Raw genomic sequence first — 15,660 nt, 5'->3', positions numbered from 1 at the left:
GTTACTCCTTAGCTATGAACCACACCAGATTTGTGTTAATAGATGTGGAGGTAATTGATCACTGGTGGGAGGAGGGACCCTTTACTCCTGAGGAGACAGCTGAGGCGCTAAGGAATAGAAGTAGTGAGATACAGCTGGGCATTGTAAAGCCTGCTGGACCCTCCATACTATACCAAGAGGTGCACAAAGAAGAACCAAAATACTCGGTCTTGCCAGGACAAGCCCATGGTAAAAAGATGACCAAGCTAAGCAGGGCAGACAGGGCCATTGTAGCTATAGACAATCTCATGTGTATGAGTACCACTATGTTCCCGAACCCATCATGGGGGAGATTGAGGCTAATAGCGAGTCCTGGCTTAGGGAGGCTATTCTAGTCTATATGCGGTCCAAGACCAGTTATTCTGCCTACCACACTGAGGAGAGGGCAAATAACCTGGGATTCCTCACAGGAAAACTGGTGCTACGAATTGTCCACAAACAGATACCATACTTAATCCAGGGCCATAATAGCAACAATGGGCATGAGTAATAAAACACTCCTGAGGTCCAGTGTCCCAATATAAGTATAAGTGTTCTTATAACTCCCCACTTCAATCGTGCCACGTGACAAACAACGGGAGGGGTATAAGGTGGTAAGGAGGAATGAAAGCAGCGATACCGCGGTGTTCCCTGTTCGGGACCACCCGCTAAGCAGCCGCTTCCCTCCGCCACAAGCCTCCTAACCCGGTGTCACCCACGATAGAGCAAACCTCACTGCGGAGGTAGGGGAAGGGAGAATATGAGAGGCATTCACTCACGATCTTGACGCGCCGGGTCTCCGATCAACGATGACGTCAGGGACCTCTGAACCGGAAGAGGAAATCAGCGTGCTCCAGCCAATGTAATTCAAGGCAAAAAATATTGTATAGAGGCGGTCACTGCTGCCGCAAGGGAATAGAAGCCACACATATAAAAATAAAATATATCGGTTTAATAGTGCATATATACACACACAAAAAAGCATGCTACAGAGCGAACTCTGACGCGTTTCGTCACAGCAGTGACTTTATCAAAGACTGCTGTGACGAAACGCGTCAGAGTTCGCTCTGTAGCAGGCTTTTTTGTGTGTGTATATATGCACTATTAAACCGATATATTTTATTTTTATATGTGTGGCTTCTATTCCCTTGCGGCAGCAGAGACCGCCTCTATACAATATTTTTCACACTGAGGAGAGGCCTGAGAATGGTCCTGTAAAAGCCTACCTTGTTAAGTAGCAGACCATGAGTGTAGAATTGTAAAGAAACCTGATCCCAGGCATTACAATTAAAGTAGATTCTCCATGTTGGGGGTAATCCTTATTATTCTATCACCATTCAAAGGTTGGTGGGTAAAAACCTGCGTGTGCATATGACGGTATTATTAACTGTATACCACTGTTACTGGTTGTTAATGTTATGTTGTACTGTTGTTCCAGGTTGCTCACCTACAAGATGGACCCGTAAATCTGGCTCCAAGTGGGGACCACTGAATTCCACCAGAGGGAGAGTGTAGTCAGGACTGGTTTCCTTGGCTACCAGTCTGCCCCCTCCTGGCTGTAAGAACTGGTAAAAACAGGCTGCCAGGAGTTATCGTGGGGTTTCCCCATCCACAGAAGCGTCAGTGAGTCACAGGGGAGGCGGTGAGACTAGGCATGTGTTTGTGTCCAATCAGGGACTCAGCCTGGTACCTACATGTCTTGTACTTAAGGAGCTGCAATACCAAATTTAGAGGTGTTCGTGTGGCTCGGGTATAAGGTGTGAGGGGAAGGAGGTGTGAGGGGAAGGAGGTGTGAGGGGAAGGAGGTGTGAGGGGAAGGAGGTGTGAGGGGAAGGAGGTGTGAGGGGAAGGAGGTGTGAGGGGAAGGAGGTGTTCGTGTGACTTGTGTATGTGGTATGAGGGGAAGGATGTGTTCGTGTGGCTCGGGTATGAGGTGTGAAGGGAATGTGGTGTTTGTGCGATTTGGGTGAGGTGTGAGGAGATGGAGGTGTTCGTGTGGCTCGACTGTGAGGTTGAGGGGAAGGAAGTGTTCGAGTAGATCAGGTATGAGGTGTGAGGGGAAGAAGGTGTTCATGTGGTTCCGGTATGAGGTGTGAGTGGAAGGAGGTGTGAGGTGTGAGGGGAAGGAGGTGTTCGTGTGAGTGGAAGGAGGTGTGAGGTGTGAGGGGAAGGAGGTGTTCGTGTGGCTCGGGTATGAGGTGTGAGGGGAAGGAGGTGTGAGGGGAAGGAGGTGTGAGGGGAAGGAGGTGTGAGGGGAAGGAGGTGTGAGGGGAAGGAGGTGTGAGGGGAAGGAGGTGTGAGGGGAAGGAGGTGTGAGGGGAAGGAGGTGTGAGGGGAAGGAGGTGTGAGGGGAAGGAGGTGTGAGGGGAAGGAGGTGTGAGGGGAAGGAGGTGTGAGGGGAAGGAGGTGTGAGGGGAAGGAGGTGTGAGGGGAAGGAGGTGTGAGGGGAAGGAGGTGTGAGGGGAAGGAGGTGTGAGGGGAAGGAGGTGTGAGGGGAAGGAGGTGTGAGGGGAAGGAGGTGTGAGGGGAAGGAGGTGTGAGGGGAAGGAGGTGTGAGGGGAAGGAGGTGTGAGGGGAAGGGGGTGTGAGGGGAAGGGGGTGTGAGGGGAAGGAGGTGTGAGGGGAAGGAGGTGTGAGGGGAAGGAGGTGTGAGGGGAAGGAGGTGTGAGGGGAAGGAGGTGTGAGGGGAAGGAGGTGTGAGGGGAAGGAGGTGTGAGGGGAAGGAGGTGTGAGGGGAAGGAGGTGTGAGGGGAAGGAGGTGTTCGTGTGGCTCGGGTATGAGGTGTGAAGGGAAGGAGGTGTGAAGGGAAGGAGGTGTGAAGGGAAGGAGGTGTGAGGGGAAGGAAGTGTTCGGGTAGATCAGGTATGAGGTGTGAGGGGAAGGAGGTGTGAGGGTGTGAGGTGTGAGGGGAAGGAGGTGTTCGTGTGGCTCGGGTATGAGGTGTGAGAGGAAGGAGGTGTGAGGGGAAGGAGGTGTGAGGGGAAGGAGGTGTGAGGGGAAGGAGGTGTGAGGGGAAGGAGGTGTGAGGGGAAGGAGGTGTGAGGGGAAGGAGGTGTGAGGGGAAGGAGGTGTGAGGGGAAGGAGGTGTGAGGGGAAGGAGGTGTGAGGGGAAGGATGTGTGAGGGGAAGGAGGTGTGAGGGGAAGGAGGTGTGAGGGGAAGGAGGTGTGAGGGGAAGGAGGTGTGAGGGGAAGGAGGTGTGAGGGGAAGGAGGTGTGAGGGGAAGGAGGTGTGAGGGGAAGGAGGTGTGAAGGGAAGGAGGTGTGAAGGGAAGGAGGTGTGAGGGGAAGGAGGTGTGAGGGGAAGGAGGTGTGTGGGGAAGGAGGTGTGAGGGGAAGGAGGTGTGAGGGGAAGGAGGTGTGAGGGGAAGGAGGTGTGAGGGGAAGGAGGTGTGAGGGGAAGGAGGAGTGAGGGGAAGGAGGAGTGAGGGGAAGGAGGTGTGAGGGGAAGGAGGTGTGAGGAGAAGGAGGTGTTCCTGTGGCTCGGGTATGAGGTGTGAGGAAGGAGGTGTGAGGGGAAGAAGGTGTGAGGAGAAGGAGATGTTCGTGTGGCTCGGGTGTGAGGTGCGAGGAAGGAAGTGTTATGTATGGGAACTTCCTCTTTGTAGCACATGGAACCGGCTGTCTTGTGACAAATTGTTATATACAGTATGGGTATGTGGTTCCAGGTGCCAAACCTTGTCTCAGTATTTAGACTTCTAGTAACACAACTGTCTAGTTATTTGAACAATACGACACCTTGTTGTTACCATGGACGTACTGCACATAGTCTATACACTGTTATTCCTCACTCAGGTTTGAAACTTGTAGCCAGCACTTTGGAGGGGGCTGCAGATTACGATGGCCCCCGATCTAATTTTTGTGGGAATGACCGTATTTAACCGATTATAAGGCGACCCTGAGTATAAGGCGATCCCCTAATTTCAGTAGTAGCTGGAAATAAAGTTTACACACATATACACATATACAGTGGTTGACAAATCACCAAAAAATCTACTCGCCACACAAAAAAATCTACTCGCCACCTAGTACCAAACGTGTGCTGCTTGGGCCAATATTAACTCGCCCGGGGGTTAAATCCACTCGCCCGGGGCGAGCAAATGTATAGGTTTGTCGAACACTGCATATGTATACTATATATGTATACTAGCTTTTGTACCCGGCTTCGCCCGGGGAGCTGCCGGCACATCTCCCCCCATCCCCCGCTGTCGGCACATCTCCCCGCATCCCCCCCTCCCCCGCTGCCGGCACATCTCCCCGCATCCCCCCCTCCCCCGCTGCCGGCACATCTCCCCGCCCCCCCTCCCCCCCACTGGTACATTTTCCCCCCGCTGCCGGCACATCTCCCCACGCTGCTGCCGCATCACCCTTCGCTGCCGGCACATCTCCCCGCCCCCCCTCCCCCCCACTGGTACATCTCCCCCCGCTGCCGGCACATCTCTCTCCCATACCCTCCCCCCCCTTCCCGCTGGCATCTCCCCCGCACATCTCACATCACACACACAGAGACACACACAGCCCCGATCCAGCAAAGGACACGCCCCCTCCCTTGGTAGCCACGCCCCCTCCCTTGGTAGCCACGCCCCCCTCCTGCTCTAACATTTTTGCAGGACACCGAGGGAAACTTAGAATGTCCATAATTTGGGAGGTGAGTCACATTGGAAGCTCAAAATAGTTGCGTTGACCTACAAATCCGCAGCACAATGGTACGTCGTGCCGTTTGAGAGATTTCGATGCTTCGGACAAACAAACGGAATAACAAACTTAGAAGCATAGTATAGTCTCTCTCTCTCTCTATTATAAGGCGAGTATGTACTTTTCAACTTCACTATATTGAGAAAAAAAAAACTCATTATTGGCTAGGAGTACTGTCCGAGACATGTTTTATGTGTCACGTGACTTAACCTATTGCGAATATTATGACTTCCCTATTAGCGCAGCAAAATGGGAAAAATCTTGTTTTTAAAAAATAATAATAATATTACATAAATCAGTCCTGCAGTACTAGATAATACTGTCTGCATTTTTTTTTTAACTCCTAATTTTGAATGATTTTTTTAATGTACATCCTTTGGTAGCTACAGCAATTATTTAGAAAGTCTTATCCACTTCCTCTTTTGAAACATTCTCTGACACCCCCTTTTTGAGATCTGCCCTTTGGCAACAAAGTATCACAAACAGAGCTGTTGCTGTGTTGCAAACAGCAGACTGTGTATTACTCTGCAAGCTGTAACAGTAATGTGCGACGCTTAGTAATATAATGTTACATATCAGCTGCAGCATTTCACGGACTGCAGCACAGAATCGGAAGGCGGCCATTTCGTTAGGCACACAATCAGGATTTGTACAGATGTATAACAGGAGCAGCACACGATTGCCAGCTAGGTAAGAATGTAGGATTATACATTGTCATGCGCTTTACATACACAAAGAAGAAGAAAGAAAAGGGGAAATGTAGAATTGCTGCTTTAACACAGATATTACCATTTTCGATAGGCGCTTTTTTCCTGTTGTGTTTATTTTTGATGGGAGGTCTATCAAAATGTAAAACTCCCTATAACTCCTCCCCTAACTGCTCCTATACCCGCTCCCTATAACTCCTCCCCTAACTGCTCCTATACCCGCTCCCTATAACTCCTCCCCTAACTGCTCCTATACCCGCTCCCTATATCTCCTCCCCTAACTGCTCCTATACCCGCTCCCTATAACTCCTCCCCTAACTGCTCCTATAACCCCTCCCCTAACTGCTCCTATACCTGCTCCCTATAACCCCTCCCCTAACTGTTCCTATAACCCCTCCCCTAACTGCTCCTATAGCCGCTCCCTATAACTTCTCCCCTAACTGCTCCTATAACCGCTCTCTATAACTCCTCCCCTAACTGCTCCTATAACCGCTCCCTATAATCCCTCCCCTAACTGCTCCTATAACCGCTCCCTATAACTCCTCCCCTAACTGCTCTTATAACCCCTCCCCTAACTGCTCCTATAACCGCTCCCTATAACTCCTCCCCTAACCGCTACCTATATCTCCTCCCCTAACTGCTCCTATATCTACTCCCCTAACTGCTCCTATAACCGCTCCCTATAACTCCTCCCCTAACTGTGCCTATAACTCCTCCCCTAACTGCTCCTATATCTCCTCCCCTAACTGCTACTATAACCGCTCCCTATAACCCAATCCCTAACTGCTCCTATAACCGCTCCATATAAGCCCTCCCCTAACTGCTCCTATAACCGCTCCCTATAACTCCTCCCCTAACTGCTCCTATAACTCCTCCCCTAACTGCTCCTATAACCGCTACCTTTATCTCCTCTCCCCTAACTGCTCCTATAACCGCTCCCTATAACCCCTCCCCTAACTGCTCATATAACCGCTCCCTATAACTACTCCCATAACTGCTCCTATACCGCTCTCTATAACTCCTCCCCGAACTGCTCCTATATCTCCTCCCCTAACTGCTCCTATAACCCCTCCCCTAACTGCTCCTATAACTCCTCCCCTAACTGTTCTAATAACCGCTCCATATAACTGCTCCCCAAACGGATCCTATAACTGCTCCCTGTAACTCCTCCCCGAACTGCTCCTATCCATGGGGATATATGTAAAGTTATAATGGAGAGACCTGTGGGGTTATTATGAGAATATCTGTGGGATTATTATGGAGAGATCTGTGGGGTTATTATGGGGACATCTGTGGGGTTATAATGGGGACATCTGTGGGGTTATTATGGGGACATCTGTGGGGTTATTATGGGGACATCTGTGGGGTTATTATGGGGACATCTGTGGGGTTATTATGGGGACATCTGTGGGGTTATTATGGGGACATCTGTGGGGTTATTATGGGGACATCTGTGGGGTTATTATGGGGACATCTGTGGGGTTATTATGGGGACATCTGTGGGGTTATTATGGGGACATCTGTGGGGTTATTATGGGGACATCTGTGGGGTTATTATGGGGACATCTGTGGGGTTATTATGGGGACATCTGTGGGGTTATTATGGGGACATCTGTGGGGTTATTATGGGGACATCTGTGGGGTTATTATGGGGACATCTGTGGGGTTATTATGGGGATATCTGTGGGGTTATTATGGGGACATCTGTGGGGTTATTATGGGGACATCTGTGGGGTTATTATGGGGACATCTGTGGGGTTATTATGGGGACATCTGTGGGGTTATAATGGGGACATCTGTGGGGTTATTATGGGGATATCCGTGGGGTTATAATGGGGATATTTGCTGGGTTATTATGGGGACATCTGTGGGGTTATAATGGGGATATCTGTGGGGTTATAATGGGGATATCTGTGGGGTTATTATGGGGATATCTGTGGGGTTATAATGGGGATATCTGTGGGGTTATAATGGGGATATTTGCTGGGTTATTATGGGGAGATGTTTAAATAAAATAAGAACACTGTGCCCTGTTATTAAAGGGACAGGCCGGGGGCTGGGGGTTACGTGCGGACAGACAGAGATTAAACGCTGCGGAGGAGGGGAAGGGTCCGATTCAAACGTTTCATAAATATTGCATATATTTCAAAAACCCTTCAGGGCGGTATCTCTTCCCGGCAACAAACCGCACGTTTCCTGCAGCCACAAAGCGCTCGGCCCTTCAACTCCTTCTCCACCACCGTTACGGAATGTGAAAGTGACGGCCGCAGCGACCCCCCCAGTATATCTGGGGGGGATGAGATGACTGCAGGGCGAGGTCCCTTTAAGGGGAAAGGGTTAATGGTGGATTAGTGCATTAGGAAAGGCAAGTGAGGGGAGGGGGGTGGGAGTTAGGGGGTTTATAAGAGGATCAGGTGAGGGTAGCACGTCGCTGATGCATGAATATGATTCACCTTGATAAAGGACCACCAAGGTCTGAAACGCGTTGGTGTGCTTTGTAACTGATTTTTGAGCCATTAAATAGCTTTATTTTGGGAACGCATACCCTGTGGTTTATTGGCTGTTTTTTACAGCATTGGAGATAGTGCTCCGTTCTTTTCCCTCTCCCTGTCTGTGAAGATTTCTACAACGGAGGCACATTCAACCTGGAGGTGCTGGATATCTACAAGGACTTTCTTTTCATCGTGGAATCTGCTTTCCCAAGTGAGTCCGTTCCAGCTTTGCCTCAATCAATATCCAGGGATCATCAACTGGTAACTATCCTTACCTCATTGCCTTGTGGGATAGCTGATTACCTGATCCAATAGGACATATACATATCAACAGGTTGTCTTCCAATTCATTACATATTTTTTTCAAACTACACAATTGTCTTGAGAGCATCACACATTTTTTTCTTCTATTGTTTGGGTGGTATGGAAGGCCCTGGCGGTGGTCGTGGTTGATCAGATTGCGCCGTGGCTGAACACAGCATGGGTTTAGGGGTTTGGGTGGTGGTGGAAGGCCCTGGCAGTGGTCGTGGTTGTTCAGATTGCGCGTGGCTTCATACAGCATGGGTTTGGGTGGTATGGACAGGGAGAGGGAAAAGAACGGAGCACTATCTCCAATGCTGTAAAAAACAGCCAATAAACCACAGGGTATGCGTTCCCAAAATAAAGCTATTTAATGGCTCAAAAATCAGTTACAAAGCACACCAACGCGTTTCAGACCTTGGTGGTCCTTTATCAAGGTGAATATGATTCACCTTGATAAAGGACCACCAAGGTCTGAAACGCGTTGGTGTGCTTTGTAACTGATTTTTGAGCCATTAAATAGCTTTATTTTGGGAACGCATACCCTGTGGTTTATTGGCTGTTTTTTACAGCATTGGAGATAGTGCTCCGTTCTTTTCCCTCTCCCTGTCTGTGAAGATTTCTACAACGGAGGCACATTCAACCTGGAGGTGCTGGATATCTACAAGGACTTTCTTTTCATCGTGGAATCTGCTTTCCCAAGTGAGTCCGTTCCAGCTTTGCCTCAATCAATATCCAGGGATCATCAACTGGTAACTATCCTTACCTCATTGCCTTGTGGGATAGCTGATTACCTGATCCAATAGGACATATACATATCAACAGGTTGTCTTCCAATTCATTACATATTTTTTTCAAACTACACAATTGTCTTGAGAGCATCACACATTTTTTTCTTCTATTGTTTGGGTGGTATGGAAGGCCCTGGCGGTGGTCGTGGTTGATCAGATTGTGCCGTGGCTGAACACAGCATGGGTTTAGGGGTTTGGGTGGTGGTGGAAGGCCCTGGCGGTGGTCGTGGCTTGATCAGATTGCGCGTGGCTTCATACAGCATGGGTTTAGGGGTTTGGATGGTGTGGAAGGCCCTGGCGGTGGTCGTGGTTGATCAGATTGCGCCATGGCTGAACACAGCATGAGTTTGTGGGTTTGGGTGGTGATGGCAGGCCCTGGCGGTGGTCGTGGTTGATCAGATTGTGCGTGGCTTCATACAGCATGGGTTTAGGGGTTTGGATGGTGTGGAAGGCCCTGGCGGTGGTCGTGGTTGATCAGATTGCGCCATGGCTGAACACAGCATGGGTTTGGGGGTTTGGGTGGTGGTGGCAGGCCCTGGCGGTGGTCGTGGTTGATCAGATTGCGCCGTGGCTGAACACAGCATGGGTTTGGGGGTTTGGGTGGTGGTGGCAGGCCCTGGCGGTGGTCGTGGTTGATCAGATTGTGCCGTAGCTGAACACAGCATGGGTTTGGGGGTTTGGGTGGTGGTGGAAGGCCCTGGCGGTGGTCGTGGTTGATCAGATTGTGCCGTAGCTGAACACAGCATGGGTTTGGGGGTTTGGGTGGTAGTAGCAAATGAAAACAGTTCTAATATGGAGTATATTCCGCTTATTTCTACCCCCATCGGACCACTACTCTTTAACATCCTCGTTCCACTTTCTTTTGAAAGAAAAGCGGTTATAGCTTTGCTTTTTCATCAGACCACTGCTTTTCTTTAGGCCTTTGGCCTACTCTGAAATCCTGATATCGTATCCCGATAGGGAAACAAGGGGATTAGGGGTTTTCCATCCTTAAAACAGTAGTTTGCGGGGGGAACCTCCCTCCTGAGAAGGGGCAGTTCCCTAAAACTGTTTTGAACAGGTCCTTTAAAAGCAGATTAACCTTGTTCATTTGAATAGGCCCAAAAGCCTGCAGTAGAGTGAGCACACGGCAACATCGGCGCGTTCTCCAGTCCCAGCAAGCAGCGCAGAACAGTCCCCCCCCCCCCACATAGACGTCAGATAGGCTCATCAGAGAAACCGTCTTGTCTTGAGCCCCTCTGACAAGGCCAGGGATGTCTCCGGGCAGCCATGTTACATTCAGGGGCTCTGATACTGTGAAGCGTTACACGACACGGGGAGGAGATATTACAGGGCATTAGGAGCCAGTCCCGTCTAGGACCAAAGTGTAACCCTTTAAATGCCGCCCCCCCCCCCCGCCCCCCCTTTTGACCTGCAAATGCTGTTGACCGGGCCTCTGGCGAAAGGGTTAACTGATGTCAGCGATATGTTTAAAGGGTTAATGTCGGCGACTGGCCCATTTTCAAAACAAAACCAGCCAAGGAGAGGTGTTTTAAAAGCGAATCGATTGCCTTGGGCGGTTTTTACAAACCACATTATTTTCTTTTCGCCGTTTGCTTGAAACGAATAAATCGCCTCGAATTTCATCAAAGAGATAAAATGGAAGAACAAGACACTCGAATTACACAGGACCAGAAGAAAATAATTAAGAAAAAAAAGTTAAATGAGACTTTGAAGCTGCAACACCCCCGTCCCCCACTCCCCCAATATATGGGGTGTGGACACAAAGATCCCCTATAAATACAGACGTCGAAACACGCAGCTTCCTGTTTGCTGACAGAACGACCTCTGACCCGTGGTCATTTTGTGCCCAAGTGCCGAAAGGCGGGGGGAAAGGGGGCGCGCAGAGCAGCTCCAGGGGGGCCCGCAATTTAGGGGAGAAAGAAAATGAATAACCAAGCCGACTACAATGCCACGTTATTTTGGCCGCCATGTCAGGCTGGCGCTTTAGTGGTTAAACAGGACAAGCAGCAGCTGTGACCGTTTCTAACCGTCTCTATCCCTTCAGCAGGGAAACAGTAACACATTGCTAATCCTCTACTGTAGCAAGGCTGCTTTTGCATTTTTTACATTTCCAAATGTTTCTATCACTGATCTGGAGTCAGGGTCTCGCTGATCTGGAGTCAGGGTCTCGCTGATCTGGAGTCAGGGTCTCGCTGATCTGGAGTCAGGGTCTCGCTGATCTGGAGTCAGGGTCTCGCTGATCTGGAGTCAGGGTCTCGCAGACCTGGAGTCAGGGTCTCGCAGACCTGGAGTCAGGGTCTCGCTGATCTGGAGTCAGGGTCTCGCTGACCTGGAGTCAGGGTCTCGCTGATCTGGAGTCAGGGTCTCGCTGACCTGGAGTCAGGGTCTCGCAGATCTGGAGTCAGGGTCTCGCTGATCTGGAGTCAGGGTCTCGCAGACCTGGAGTCAGGGTCTCGCAGACCTGGAGTCAGGGTCTCGCAGACCTGGAGTCAGGGTCTCGCAGACCTGGAGTCAGGGTCTCGCAGACCTGGAGTCAGGGTCTCGCTGATCTGGAGTCAGGGTCTCGCTGATCTGGAGTCAGGGTCTCGCAGACCTGGAGTCAGGGTCTCGCAGACCTGGAGTCAGGGTCTCGCAGACCTGGAGTCAGGGTCTCGCAGACCTGGAGTAAGGGTCTCGCAGATCTGGAGTCAGGGTCTCGCAGATCTGGAGTCAGGGTCTCGCAGACCTGGAGTCAGGGTCTCGCAGACCTGGAGTCAGGGTCTCGCAGACCTGGAGTCAGGGTCTCGCTGATCTGGAGTCAGGGTCTCGCAGATCTGGAGTCAGGGACTCGCAGACCTGGAGTCAGGGACTCGCAGACCTGGAGTCAGGGACTCGCTGATCTGGAGTCAGGGACTCGCTGATCTGGAGTCAGGGACTCGCTGATCTGGAGTCAGGGACTCGCAGATCTGAAGTCAGGGTCTCGCTGATCTGGAGTCAGGGTCTCGCAGATCTGGAGTCAGGGTCTCGCAGATCTGGAGTCAGGGTCTCGCAGATCTGGAGTCAGGGTCTCGCAGACCTGGAGTCAGGGTCTCGCAGACCTGGAGTCAGGGACTCGCAGACCTGGAGTCAGGGACTCGCAGATCTGGAGTCAGGGACTCGCAGATCTGGAGTCAGGGACTCGCAGATCTGGAGTCAGGGACTCGCAGATCTGGAGTCAGGGACTCGCAGATCTGGAGTCAGGGACTCGCAGATCTGGAGTCAGGGACTCGCAGATCTGGAGTCAGGGACTCGCAGATCTGGAGTCAGGGTCTCGCAGATCTGGAGTCAGGGTCTCGCTGATCTGGAGTCAGGGTCTCGCTGATCTGGAGTCAGGGTCTCGCAGATCTGGAGTCAGGGTCTCGCAGATCTGGAGTCAGGGTCTCGCAGACCTGGAGTCAGGGTCTCGCAGACCTGGAGTCAGGGTCTCGCAGACCTGGAGTCAGGGTCTCGCAGACCTGGAGTCAGGGTCTCGCTGATCTGGAGTCAGGGTCTCGCTGATCTGGAGTCAGGGTCTCGCAGATCTGGAGTCAGGGACTCGCAGACCTGGAGTCAGGGACTCGCAGACCTGGAGTCAGGGACTCGCTGATCTGGAGTCAGGGACTCGCTGATCTGGAGTCAGGGACTCGCAGATCTGAAGTCAGGGACTCGCAGATCTGAAGTCAGGGACTCGCAGATCTGAAGTCAGGGACTCGCAGATCTGGAGTCAGGGTCTCGCAGATCTGGAGTCAGGGTCTCGCAGACCTGGAGTCAGGGTCTCGCTGATCTGGAGTCAGGGTCTCGCTGACCTGGAGTCAGGGTCTCGCTGATCTGGAGTCAGGGACTCGCTGACCTGGAGTCAGGGACTCGCAGACCTGGAGTCAGGGACTCGCAGATCTGGAGTCAGGGACTCGCAGATCTGGAGTCAGGGACTCGCAGATCTGGAGTCAGGGACTCGCAGATCTGGAGTCAGGGACTCGCAGATCTGGAGTCAGGGACTCGCAGATCTGGAGTCAGGGACTCGCAGATCTGGAGTCAGGGACTCGCAGATCTGGAGTCAGGTCTCGCAGATCTGGAGTCAGGGTCTCGCTGATCTGGAGTCAGGGTCTCGCTGATCTGGAGTCAGGGTCTCGCAGATCTGGAGTCAGGGTCTCGCAGATCTGGAGTCAGGGTCTCGCAGATCTGGAGTCAGGGTCTCGCAGACCTGGAGTCAGGGTCTCGCAGACCTGGAGTCAGGGTCTCGCAGACCTGGAGTCAGGGTCTCGCAGACCTGGAGTCAGGGTCTCGCTGATCTGGAGTCAGGGTCTCGCTGATCTGGAGTCAGGGTCTCGCTGATCTGGAGTCAGGGTCTCGCAGATCTGGAGTCAGGGACTCGCAGATCTGGAGTCAGGGACTCGCTGATCTGGAGTCAGGGACTCGCTGATCTGGAGTCAGGGACTCGCTGATCTGGAGTCAGGGTCTCGCAGACCTGGAGTCAGGGTCTCGCAGACCTGGAGTCAGGGGACTCGCAGACCTGGAGTCAGGGTCTCGCTGATCTGGAGTCAGGGTCTCGCAGACCTGGAGTCAGGGTCTCGCAGACCTGGAGTCAGGGACGCGCTGATCTGGAGTCAGGGAAGCGCTGATCTGGAGTCAGGGACTCGCTGATCTGGAGTCAGGGTCTCGCTGATCTGGAGTCAGGGTCTCGCAGACCTGGAGTCAGGGTCTCGCTGATCTGGAGTCAGGGTCTCGCAGACCTGGAGTCAGGGTCTCGCAGACCTGGAGTCAGGGACTCGCTGATCTGGAGTCAGGGAAGCGCTGATCTGGAGTCAGGGTCTCGCTGATCTGGAGTCAGGGTCTCGTAGACCTGGAGTCAGGGTCTCGTAGACCTGGAGTCAGGGTCTCGCAGACCTGGAGTCAGGGTCTCGCTGATCTGGAGTCAGGGTCTCGTAGACCTGGAGTCAGGGTCTCGCAGACCTGGAGTCAGGGTCTCGCAGACCTGGAGTCAGGGTCTCGCTGATCTGGAGTCAGGGTCTCGCAGATCTGGAGTCAGGGTCTCGCAGACCTGGAGTCAGGGTCTCGCAGACCTGGAGTCAGGGTCTCGCTGATCTGGAGTCAGGGACTCGCAGACCTGGAGTCAGTGTCTCGCTGATCTGGAGTCGGGGTCTCGCTGATCTGGAGTCGGGGTCCTCGCTGATCTGGAGTCGGGGTCTCGCTGATCTGGAGTCGGGGTCTCGCAGACCTGGAGTCAGGGACTCGCAGACCTGGAGTCAGTGTCTCGCTGATCTGGAGTCAGGGTCTCGCAGACCTGGAGTCAGTGTCTCGCAGACCTGGAGTCAGTGTCACTGCTTTTTAACCACAGACGTCAGCGGAGTTTTATCGATATAACAAAGAGTCATTTTGTCCCCGGTCCCAGCCCCCGGAGGTTTCGCTTCGTTACTTTGCATTAGAGTACGCGATTCATGTACTTACAGGTATCAGGTGCGAGCGGACCGGAGAGGAGCAGGCGCCGCGATCTCCTCCCTGTGAGCTGCGATCAGACAGCAGGCGCTGGGCATGGCTCACACTTCCTCATCTCTCTGCTCCTGACACAGTGTATCGTGTCCCAGCCAATCACCAGGCGCGAGGCAGCAGTGAAAGTGAAAGCACAGGAGAGGGAGGCGGGGGGAGGAGGAGAGGGAGGCGGGGGGGGGGAGGAGGAGAGGAGGCGGGGGGGGGGGGGGAGGAAGGGAGGAGGGGGAGGGCGGGGGGGGGGAGGAGGAGAGGGAGGCGGGGGGGGGGGAGGAGGAGAGGGAGGCGGGGGGGGGGAGGAGGAGAGGGAGGCGGGGGGGGAGGAGGAGAGGGAGGCGGGGGGGGGGAGGAGGAGAGGGAGGCGGGGGGGGAGGAGGAGAGGGAGGCGGGGGGGGGAGGAGAGAGGGAGGAGAGGGAGCGGGGGGGGGAGGAGAGGGAGCGGGGGGGGGGAGGAGGAGAGGGAGGAGAGGGAGGCGGGGGGGGGAGGAGGAGAGGGAGGCGGGGGGGGGAGGAGGAGAGGGAGGCGGGGGGGGGAGGAGGAGGAGAGGGAGGCGGGGGGGGGGGAGGAGGAGGAGGGGAGGGCGGGGGGGGGGGAGGAGGAGAGGGAGGCGGGGGGGGAGGAGGAGAGGGAGGCGGGGGGGGAGGAGGAGAGGGAGGCGGGGGGGGGGGAGGAGGAGAGGGAGGCGGGGGGGAGAGGAGAGGAGGGGGGGGGAGGAGGAGAGGGAGGGGGGGGGAGGAGGAGAGGGAGGGGGGGGGGGAGGAGAGAGGAGGGGGGGGGAGAGGAGGAGGGGGGGGGAGGAAGGAGAGGGAGGGGGGGGGGAGGAGGAGAGGGAGGGGGGGGAGAGGAGAGGGAGGGGGGGGGGAGGAGGAGAGGAGGGGGGGGGGAGAGGAGAGGGAGGGGGGGGAGGAGGAGAGGGAGGGGGGGGGGAGGAGGAGAGGGAGGGGGGGGGGGGAGGAGAGGGGGGGGGGGGAGGAGAGGGGGGGAGAGGGGGGGGGGGGAGGAGGGAGGGGGGGGGGGGAGGAGGAGAGGGAGGCGGGGGGAGGAGGGGGGGAGGAGGAGGGGGGGGGGGGGAGGAGGAGGGGGGGGGGGGGAGGAGGAGGGGGGGAGGGGAGAGGGGGGGGGGGGGAGAGAGGGAGGCGGGGGGGGGGGGGGGGAGGAGGAGGGAGGCGGGGG

The 15,660-nt window shown here is 54.1% G+C and overlaps 1 protein-coding gene across 2 annotated transcripts in view; it reads right to left on the bottom strand.

Moving 5' to 3' along the window:
• LOC142469136 (mucosa-associated lymphoid tissue lymphoma translocation protein 1-like) overlaps nucleotides 1-14,594 on the bottom strand; it is a 91,962-nt gene extending 77,368 nt beyond the window's left edge. For both annotated transcript variants that reach the window (XM_075576072.1, XM_075576071.1), the window contains exon 1: nucleotides 14,448-14,594. The gene's annotated coding sequence lies outside the window, so the exon portion shown is untranslated. The remainder of the gene's footprint in view (nucleotides 1-14,447) is intronic.
• Nucleotides 14,595-15,660: the final 1,066 nt, after the last annotated feature.

Source organism: Ascaphus truei, chromosome 18 (genome assembly GCF_040206685.1).
Source record: "Ascaphus truei isolate aAscTru1 chromosome 18, aAscTru1.hap1, whole genome shotgun sequence".
In the NCBI taxonomy this organism is placed as follows: domain Eukaryota; kingdom Metazoa; phylum Chordata; class Amphibia; order Anura; family Ascaphidae; genus Ascaphus; species Ascaphus truei.
This window is presented reverse-complemented; position numbering and strand designations above follow the sequence as displayed.